Raw genomic sequence first — 11,312 nt, 5'->3', positions numbered from 1 at the left:
TGTAGTTTTAAATTTAGAGGTTTTGTCTACTTTTTTGTTATATTCTTAATAACTCTTGTATGTTTAATTTTACTATTTTATTTTCCAGTTTTTTACTACTAGTGTATGTATAGAAATACAGTTGATGTTTGCACATTGTCCTTGTATCTTGCAGCCTTGCTAATCTCACTTATTCTACAATAGTATTAGTTTTATACAGTTCTTAAATTTTTAAATAAAAAAACCCTTTAATTTGTTGCAGGGATCATCAGAGAGAGAGGGGGAGAGGAGAAAGTACCTGCCCCTTTGCCAGTGGGGCATAGTCACAGTGCAATCCCTTCTCCTTTATTTCTCCATTCTGTTGGGATTTTTGCTACATACATACGCACCTGGCATGTTTTTCAAGCTGCTGGGGTTGGGATTTGAATGGACAGCTGGTCATGTAGGATCCACCTTCCATAACCACTAGGCCTTTCCATGGTTGTAAGTGACCCAGACTGCTCCATCAGTGTCCTTTGTGTTTCCACAGGACACAGTGTGACAGGGGTGTTTGTCAGCGATGCCAGAGTTCTGCCACTAAACAGGGTGACTACATCTGCTTCCAACTTTGCATAGTTGTAGGCCCTAGCAGAGAGCATTTAGGCAACATTGACTTCAGGCATTGGACGGATAGCTTGCTGGGATGTTGCCTTATGCAGGGTTTTCTTTTTAAAAGTGTTTTTTACTTCGTCAGTGGTAGATTTTAAGTTAATCTACCTAGAAGGAGATGCAGACCAGAGAATATTAGCTCTAATGGATCAGGCATTGTGTTTTAACAAGTGCTCATAAGCAAACTCACCATTACTTTTCTAAAAGGCAGATTAAAAGATATATCTCTACTTGGAGGCTGCCTCTCTGGTCATGCTATCCAAGTTGCATACTGCCTTCTCTTAGGCAAAAATTGTTTCTAAGTCTCCCATAACATGGGAGTGACATATTAGATATTGTTACTAATTTTTAATATAATCAATATAATAATTGCTCTTGGTATACAAGAACCTGAAAGGAAAATAAGAGGTTAGGAAAAAGATAGTAAGACCACAAGAAGATACATTATGAGCTGTTAAATTATAGGAAATAATTGGGAGAGAAAAATAAGACTAGTGATTAAATGCTGAAATGACAAAAGGAAAATGGAAGTTAGGAATGAGAAACCTTAGCAAAGAGAAAAAAATGTTGAAACAGTTCCTGACATAGAGTAATGATTCGTTCTTTATTACATATTCCTTGTAATTTTTTTCACATAATTTCTTTATTGAAACTTTCAGTTTTACATGAAATTTTATAAACATGATAGAAAATGGAAGACATTACCAATTACATGTCAGGAAAAAAAATTTTAACGGTGTCGTTATATAGTGTATTGGCTAACTCCAGTGGATCCTCATCTCTTACTGCTGACATTATCTCCAGTATTTGAAATATATGGCAGGGTTAATTTCGATCTCTTAAACAGTGTCCATTTTCCCACATTTTTTGGGTGGGAAATGTAGTTTTTATATATTTTGATCCAGTATGTGTACTTTTGACTCCACACCAAGGTGTATCAGTCTCAGTCATTAATTTTTCACTAGGTATTGACTTCAAAACTTCCAAGTTAGCCTCAGTTTTCAGTGAGCAACCATTAAACCCAATATAAAGATCCAAGTCAATCAAAGCAGCTGCTGCTTCCTTGGTACCATCAAACGAATGCACCACTCCACCAACACACTAACCTCTATTTTCATTATGTCCAAAAATTCAGCATGTGAGTTTTGACAATGAAGAAACATAGGTAGTTTTGTTTGTTCTGACAGGTTGGACGGTTTTTCAAAATACTTGAGCTGAATATCTTTGGGACAAAACTGCAGTCGGTCAAAATCAAGTTCACATTTCCCTATTGCTACAACTTTTCCCTTATTGTTTTCAGCAAGATTTAGCAACTCCATTAAGTAAAGATCAGGGTTATTCTTTTCAAATTCATCACATCTGGTAGGATGACATCCAACTGTACTGAAAAAGATCTCACACCACACTCCCATCTTTCGACCCCTGGGCCAGGAACTTCGAGGGAGGACTGGCCCACGTAGCTTCAGCCCCGGGACCCCCAAGCCAGACACCGCAATTTTTTTTTAAGAGAGTTTTTTCTATAGGCAATATGTGCTTGCCAGAGAGACAGAAAGCAAGAAATAACCCCTCAGTTTTGATGGCCACGCTGCAATCCCTTCTCCATTCTCCTCTTGAGATTTTGGGCATGTACACACACAGACCCAGCATGAGTTTTAAGCTGCCGAGTCCAGGAGTTGAACCACAGTTGACTACGTGGGAGTCCAGTGACCATTATACCATCCACTGGTCCCATTCTTTGTCATTTTTACTCTAAACTTTCGTTGCTAGGAAAAGCTCACCGAGTACTCTATCTAGTTCACTTATCCCTCCACATATATTTCCATTAAGAATTTTTTTCATAGTCACATAAGTAGAGTACAATAGCTTGCTGAGACTCAGTTTTCCTTTAGGAAATTGATTCCTCAGAGAGAGATATCTGTTTCATTCTTTCCAAGTCTAATATTACATATTACTAATGGTTTTGTTTGACCAAAGGCCCATATATGGAGAGTTCTTTCATAATAATCAAGTCAGAAAGCATTGCCACATAATCCTTCTAAGTACACAGGCCAGATCATTGAGAGCTGTCACATATATATTGACGTGGAGACTAAAAAATTTTGTGTTATTAATATTGTTTCTTCTTTACAGAAAGAAGTAACACACATTCATTTTTAATTATTTTTAAGATAAATTTTTGCTACAGGGCATGTGTGCTTGCTGGAGAGACAGAAATCAAGAAATCACTTCCTGTGGGGATTGCCACTGTGCAATCTCTTCTCCTCCATTCTCTTCTCGGGATCTTGGACACACACGCATACACACCCGGAGTGAGTTTAAGCCACTGGATCTGGGACTCGAACCACGGTCGACTACATGGGAGTCCAGCAACATAGCCATTACGTCAGCTGCTGGTCCCCAAACTATCTTTTAACATATACATTTATAATGTTTATTCAAAGTGTGAAAAGTGAACTCTGAAGATATTGGTGTGTTGCGCGAAGACTGTCTGGTTGTAATAAAAGTATTTTTAAATCATTTATTAAATTTTTGTTTAAAAGCCACATCTATATAACATACTTAGAATACTAATATGCACATTTAAGTTTCAAATGGTTTGGGGGCCAATAGGCAGTATGGTGGTTAAGATGCTGAACCCCACATGGCTGACTGTGGTTTAAGGGCCAGTCCCTACAGCTTAAAAAATCACACTGAGCATGTGTACATGTATGCATAAATCCTGAAAGGAGAAGGTATTATAGTGAGGCCATCTCCCACTGGGGTGTAATTTTAAACTGTGTCACTCTCTGTCTCTGGCAAGCACTCGCACCCTTTAGAAAAATACCTAAAAGAAGAAAAAAGTAGTCAGGCATGTATTTTGTTAAAAAGCATGTTAATACCAAAATAATTTATATCCCTGAAGAATCTTAATTATTAATAAATAATGCACTCATGGAAACAAAATATGCAATCAAAATTGCTTAGCGAATCACAGTAAATAACATTAAAAAAAAAAAAGAGAGAGAGAGAGATGACAGTTAAACTTACCTGACTTATTGGCAAGTGTAGGGTACGAGAATTACAATGTGCCATGAAGGTGCAGTGTGCGTGCTGGGGCGTGGAGAAGAGGACATGGGACGGCTTCTCTGAAAAAAAGAATTGGTATGAGTTAGTCAGATGTATATTATTTGCTTTCTATAAATGAAAATCTTGTTTTTGAATATTTCAGATTGGGATTCTAATAGTCTGAACCTCAGTAATAGGACTTGTCAAAGATTCAGGAATTATTTTTTTTCTCTTTAAATTTATTTATTTTTTACATTAATTCACTGTACATCATTACAGTATACAAATGAATTTTCCATCCAAAATACACTGTATATTGGCTCAATCAAGCACATCAACATACATGTTATCAGCAAATAATTTTCTATTTCTTATGTCTTGTATACTTTTTTTTTTTATCCTTGATTCCCTATCCCTCACCCTCTGCCATGTCCCACCCTCCTCCCATTGTCTCTGGTATCCATGGTTGCTTTCTATGCCTTTCCCCCCCATTTAATTGATTTGCTAATGAACTTAATTAGTCTAAATATTTCCAATAGCAAGCGCAGCTGATATATACCTATACATGAACCCAAGTCTGACTTTAGGCGTAAACCTCAGTGAGTAGAATGAACATACTATAAAGTAGTACCTAGCTGAGAGATTCAGGAATTTGATAGTGGATAAGTATCCATTTGTATCGTAATCAATGACCAAAAATCAGTCAGCATCCATACAATTGGGACAGAAGACCTTAAAAGACAAAGGAGTAATATTGGAATTGTGTTTCTCTTAGGAAATGATAGTCCCCATGACCTATGTAAATCCAAGAGAGGGAAAATGACAATATAGAAAGAAGCAGAGAAAATCAGAGTGCCTCTGCATGGCATATAACACCACAGTTCTGACTTTTCTGAAATCATTTTGTTACAGAATTTACTTTAGTTCTATTTCCTTCACAACCTACAACCAAAGACACATTTGTATTCTTTCTGTAACAAAGCACATATATCACCAAGAGAATTAGGAAACGGAATAATTTAATTTAGGCTAGTATGTAGCATAAATTAGAGAGCGTGTACCAGGATTGTATTTAGAACTTCTGGCCTTGATGGGTAAGATCTAAAGGTTGCCAACTCAAACATAATGTGGTTTCTTTGGTTTATTTTTACAGCTCTGAATTCAAAAGTTTAATTATAGGGAACCAGCAGTTAGCGTAATGGCTATGTCACTGGACTCCGATGTAGTTGACCGCAGTTTGCGTCCCGGACCCGGTGGCTCAAAACTCACGCCAGGCGCGTGTGCGTGTGTGCCCAAGATTCCAAGAGGAAAATGGAGGAGAAGAGATTGTGGCGTGACCATCCCCTCTGGGGGTGTGATTTCTCGCTTTCTGTCTCTATGTCTCTGTCTGTCTGGTGAGTGCATGCACCTTATAGTGAAAACTTCTCAAAAAAAAAAAAAAAGAAGTAAATATTCATCCAAAAATTAAATTTAAGCTCTCAACTGACAAAACTTAATATTCTGACTATTTTTATAAAGACGATAGCTTTTATCTCACTGTTGTAAGTAGTTCATTTTAACTGAATATGTGGATTTGTCAGCAGAACTAGACTTACAAGTGACACCAGAGGAAGAGCAAGAAAGGCTTGATAGAAGTGCAGAAAGGCAACCTAAGGTATGGAAATGTTTACTTCTGCATTTCTGATTTGGTATTGCTGTCTTTGCCTTATTAGCGAAGCTTAGTCTGAATGAAATTACCTTTCAGCTAGCAGAGTAGAATTCAATGATCCTACTTGACTCTATAATTTTAACTAGTTATAAAAGTTAAACTAGTCTGGGAACCAGCAGTTAGCGTAATGGCTATGTTGCTGGACTCCCACATAGTCGACCGCGGTTCGCGTCCTGGACCCGGTGGCTTAAAACTCACGCCGGGCGCGTGTGCGTGTGTGCCCAAGATCCCAAGAGGAGAATGGAGGAGAAGGGATTGCGGCGTGACCATCCCCCCTGGGGGGTGATTTCTTGCTTTCTATCTCTATGTCTCTGTCTGGCGAGCGCACGCGCCCTATAGTGAAAACCTCTCCAAAAAAAAATAAAGTTAAACTAGTCTTACAATCTATAGTAAGTCATACCTAAACTTTATTGTGTAATTCAGAGAAAAAATTTCTTGAATATTGTTTTCTCTTTCATTTTTATTACCTCCTTATGTAATAACAATCACATAAACAATTTAGCATTTTACTTCAAAGTAAAAATTTGAGGGATATTGAGTTTTTTATTATTATTATTAATATTTACCACAGGGTGCGTGCATTTGTAGGAGAAAAACAGAGAGAGGGAAAGTGAGAAATTGCACTCTGGGGGACAAAGGGTGAGGGCGGAGATGGCCATGCCAAAATCCTTTCTTTCTCCTCCAGTCTTTTCTCAGGATTTTGGGTGCACACACACACAACACACAGACACGCATGCCCTGTGTGATTTTCAAGTCACCTGGTCTGGGACTTGAACAATGGTTGGCCTTGTAGGAGTTTAGCGTCTTAATTAGTATGCCACCTCCTGGCCTGTGAGACAATTTTAAAGAGAGATAAAACTCTAGAGATAGTCTCCATTAAAAGTAAAAGATGAGGCCTTCTGCTTCCCACAAAGGTATGAAATTACTTTGTCAGAGTCACACTTTTAATCCATCTGATTAACTGAATAAATTTATCTAGCAATTTATCAGATTTAGTACTGTGGAATTATATGTCCTCTTTTGGTGCCATGAAATCCTAAGTAAAACCTCTTTAGGAACTTTGGATAGATTATTTAACCTTTCCTGGTTTTATTCCCCTTTTCAGTAGATTAATAGGGCCAAAGTAGACTATTATATATTCTCCAACCACAAGAATTGTGTGGTTATTAAGTTAGGAAATTAGGAAAAATCAGGCAAAATTAGGAAGAGCATTCCATAATTCCACACTGTGTACTCACCCAGCAGTTTCACTCCGCTCCTTGTGTGGTGGCAAACTTTGCTTCAGGTGTTTCAGTGAGTATCTTTACTTTTTGATATCCCAGGATCCCAATGGAAAAAGAATCGCCAAGGCGGTAAGGGAAAACATCGCCTGGTGCAGAGCAGAGCAGGTGTGGGTGTTCACTGTCAAAGGCAGGCTGTGAGGACAAGACAGGACCCATGCTGCCTTACCGTTTTATTCTCTGCTCTGCCACTCTAACGGGTGGAAATGTTTGTTAGCGAAGAGGAAATGGGAGTAAAAGCACAAAGTAAAGAAGAGCCCTTTTAAAATGTTTGGAAAATTCTATTTCTGTTACTCCAAAATGAAGCAGAATTTACAAAAATGCCAGTGACCAGTAACGATAGAATTGAAATTCACACAAAATAGCTTTTTTCTGCCTGGAATTATGACAATTAAATTGAATCAAGTGCAAAGTTAAGGAGAAAAAAATGTTTGTTTTTGTTTGTTTGTTTTTGTTTTTTGGAGAAGTTTTTTGTTATAGGGCTCGCCAGACAGAGAGAGATGTGCGCTCGCCAGACAGAGAGAGACAGAGAGAGACAGAGACACAGAAAGTGAGCCATCAAAAGTGAGAAATCACCCCCAGGGGGGTGGCCACACTGCAATCCCTTCTCCTCCATTCTCCTTTCAGGGTCTTGGGCACACATGCACATGCGCCGGCGTGAGTTTTAAGCCACCGAGTCCGGGACGCGAACCATGGTTGACTACGTGGGAGTCCAGCGACATAGCCATTACGCTAACTACTGGTCCCAGAAAGAAATGTTTTTTATGATTAGAATCATGACTATTAAATTGAGTCACATGATAAAATCAGTAAAATCAGTGAAAGTTTCTGTAGAATAAAACACTAATTAAATTAATTAATTCATTAAAGGCCGATGAGAGAAGAAAGAAACAGAGCAGTAATGAAGTGAGTACATCAGAAATCCCGTGTGATGGTGCTGCTGCTCCTGCTGGTGAGGACGGCCATGGAGTATGTCAGCAGAGTGCAAAAGCTGACACGCTCCTAATCCCTATTAAGGAGCACGAAGAACATGATGGGTAAGCCTATAGCGAGATTTTACGGCAGACAATTGTTGTTCTGTAAAGTGAACTCTAATTTGGGCTAATATTTATGATTTAGAAATTTCGTACATTTACTATGGATGTTCAGTCTGGCGTGGTCATCAGAAAAATTCAAATTAACAAGTAATTTCTCCCAATCATATTGAAAATATTTTGTTAAAAATAAGAAAATCCAGGCCAGTAGGTGGCATGGTGGGCAAGGTGCTGGACACATGGTCTGAGTTCCAGACATGGTGGGTTAAAGACAGCCCGGATGTGTGTGTGTGTGTGTGTGTGTGTGTGTGTGCACATGCCCAAAATCCTGAGAGGAGGATGGAAGAGAAGAAATGGCATGGCCATTCCCTCGAGGGGTGATTTCTCTCTTACCCCTCTCTGTCTCTCTCTAGTGAGCACACACGCCTATGGCAAAAATGTAAAAAAAAAAAAAAAAAAATCACACCCTCTCCTGTTTCTCTCTTTCTCTCCCTGGCATCGTCATGCACTGTCCAGCAGTTCAAACAAATAATCAAACATATATACACACACACATGTTTGCGTGTGTATCTCAGAAAGAAGTCACCATTATCTGATGTCTAGATTACTGTAATGGATTGCCAGTTGGTCTCTTTATTTTTTCTAATCCTCTCTTTATCAGTTTCCAGCACAGTGGATCTAATAAAGCACACGTCATTCTCACTCTCACACATGCACACGTACCTTCTGATATAATAAAAGAAAATAAATTTTAAAAGAGAAAGTCAGATTCTATTTCATTCCATTGCTCAAAACCTTTCAATTGCTTCCTATTTAACCGAGTATTTCCCAAGTTTTTCCTATTGTCACAAGCCAGCTGGATTCTCTAGCCCCCGTTTTTCTGTGAGCCAAACTTCTGTTTTCCTGTCCTTTTCTCTTTGCTCCAGTCACCCTGAACTTCTCACTCTCCTTCACCACTTCAGGCGTATCTCTGTACTTGGCAGTTCACTCACCTGGAATGCTTTCCTCTCAAACGTCCTTCGGGCATGTACTTTCCATCCCTTCGGTTCTTTACTTAAAAGGCCTTAGTTCCTCAGCAAGTCCTTTCCTGGCCATCCTGACTGCCCGTCGTGCTTCCTCTCCCTACAAGTCATAAATGTTTAATTTCCCAACTTTCCTCTCTCTCCTTTAACTTACTTCTATTTTGCCTCTCTGTCTTGAGTATTCTTGTGTGCTTCCTTCACTCTCATGAATAGGCTGTTCATTCACTGTTCATTCACTGTCCATGGAAAGACATCAATAAGAATTGGTTAAAAAACACTTGTTAAGAGGACCAGCAGTTAGCGTAATGGCTATGTCACTGGACTCCCACGTAGTCGACTGTGGTTCACGTCCCGGACCTGGTGGCTTAAAACTCACGCAGGGCGCGTGTGCGTGCGTGCCCAAGATCCCGAGAGGAGAACGGAGGAGAAGGGATTGCGGCGTGGCCATCCCGCCTGGGGGGTGATTTCTCGCTTTCTGTCTCTCTGTCTCTCTCTCTCTGTCTGTCTGGCGAGAGCACGCGCCCTGTAGCAAAAACCTCCCCCCCCCAAAAAAAAAAAAAAAGGAAGGTTGATGTGGGTTAGTTCTGACAGTTTTACCTGACAGTTGTGTGCACTGTGGGGGTTGTATGGCTCTTTTGTCCTTATCTTCTGTGTTCATTAAGAATTAATTGAGAAATGGATTATCGTAATATTCTTCAGCATCTAAATGATGATTGAAAAGTTGAACTATCTTGCAAAGTTTATTTCCTCATTGGAAAATACAGTCACCATACTTGCTGTATGAAGATTGTCTGGATATACCTTTGCTTTTTGCCCTTCTAACCTAACATCTGGTAAAGATCTATTGAATGCAGTCTTCTCATTTGCCATGAAATCGAACTGATTTTTTAAAAATAATTATTTTTATTTTATTTATCATTATTATTGTTTTTCAATTTGCTACAGAGCATACACACTCAACAGAGAGAAAAAGTGAGAAAGCAAGCCACCAGGTCCAGGACTCAAATCACAGTCGGCCATGTGGGAATCTAGCACCCAACCACCACACCCCCAGCTGGCCCCTGAATTAATTGATTTTAAACATATCTTTCATCTTTTCTTAATCCTCCTTGGGAATGACAGCTGGTTTCCCCATTTTTGCAGGACCTTCATGAGACTTTTGTACTGCCTCTAGAACATTTCCAGTAGGAAGTCCTCCTTTTCTTTGTTAAATTTGTAGCATTCACAGAAGTAAAGCAGCAGGAACATATTTAACAAATCAGGGAGGTGGCTAGGACCACCTTGCAACATGTAAAATTTTCTCATGGCACTTTAAGTCAAATGCAAAATTTAAAAGAAGTACACACACACACACACACACACAAAGATCATGAAAATGATTCTAGTTCAGTTTCATCAGAAATTATGTTCACACCACCAAAGTGGTTTTTCAAGTGAATTCCCATCCTAAATCCACATGTCCCACATCTCCTCATTCCATGTGTTGGAGGCAGGCACTTCTCTGGCAGCAGTGCAAGTGCTGCTCTCGGACTGCTGCCTGCTGCACTGCCTCCTCAGTTGCTCAATAGTCTCTTGTTTTTAATACCATTCATTATTGTTTTTATTTCTACCTTTCAGAAAATTCCTTCAGGGTCTTCATGGCCTATTCCTTCTTTGTAAACCAGTCAAAAAGATGATTTTTCCACAGATTCCGTTCTTGATTTCTTCGGTGCTTTGAGAGCTTTCTGATTCACTGTTGACGAACACTACCAGATTTTCAGTGTCTCAAATCTTTATATGCATTCTAGACCTCTAGTATCGTGACCCAAATTTAGTATGTTTAATACATGTCTTTAAAACATCATGCCTATTATATTTTGCTCTAGTTTTCCTAATTTGCCTTGTAACTCTAGTATCTGTGCATCTGTTGGATAAACCAAGGAAACATTTCCTTTCTGTTCAGTGAATTGGTGACTGTATTTTGTTTCATTTTATCTTCTGTTATCAGTGCCCTATTTGTATCCCAGTTTCTATTATAGTAGTTTAAATGATGACTTTTTTTTTTGGAGAGGTTTTTGTTATAGGGCACATGCGCTCACCAGTGGGATTCAAACTGTAGCAAGCCACATGGGAGCAGGATCCCTTAACCACTAGGCTATGGTGCCAGCCTATTCTGTGTGGCTTTTAATGTTATTTGCTCAGGTTAGAGTCCCAGTACAGGGTTAGACCCTAGGGTCAGCAGACTTGAAAGAGGAGCACAAAGAGGAGAAGGATAGGCATTACCCCAAGAGGCCAACAGGGTCTCTGCAAAGCCCACTGTGCACATAGCCACAGCTGCCGTGTTGGCAAGGGCAGAGATGTTCCAGTGGAACTGTGGGAAGCTGCACACCAGCGAGTCTGCCGAGGTTTCTCAGAGAGCAAACAATTACCATGATTGGTTCCCTTCCAAAAACCTGACCTTGGAAACCTTGCTCTGATTGGCCACTAGAATCCCTCACATTTGCATATCCGGCACCTCATGATTGGTCCAAAAGCAACCAGTCACAGCCCACTGTTTACAACCAATCACGGCCCACTGTTTACAACCCACCTGAGTGTATATAACCAAGATGCCTGG

At 39.6% G+C, this 11,312-nt stretch overlaps 1 pseudogene; it reads right to left on the bottom strand.

Moving 5' to 3' along the window:
- Positions 1-1,257: 1,257 nt before the first annotated feature.
- Positions 1,258-2,039, bottom strand: LOC114009851 (putative deoxyribonuclease TATDN1 pseudogene; annotated as a pseudogene).
- Between the last annotated feature and the right edge of the window lie 9,273 nt (positions 2,040-11,312).

This window comes from Tupaia chinensis, unplaced genomic scaffold (genome assembly GCF_000334495.1).
Source record: "Tupaia chinensis unplaced genomic scaffold, TupChi_1.0 Scaffold000643_1, whole genome shotgun sequence".
In the NCBI taxonomy this organism is placed as follows: domain Eukaryota; kingdom Metazoa; phylum Chordata; class Mammalia; order Scandentia; family Tupaiidae; genus Tupaia; species Tupaia belangeri.
Note: the sequence above shows the minus strand (reverse complement) of the source record. Positions and strands in the feature narration are given on the sequence as shown.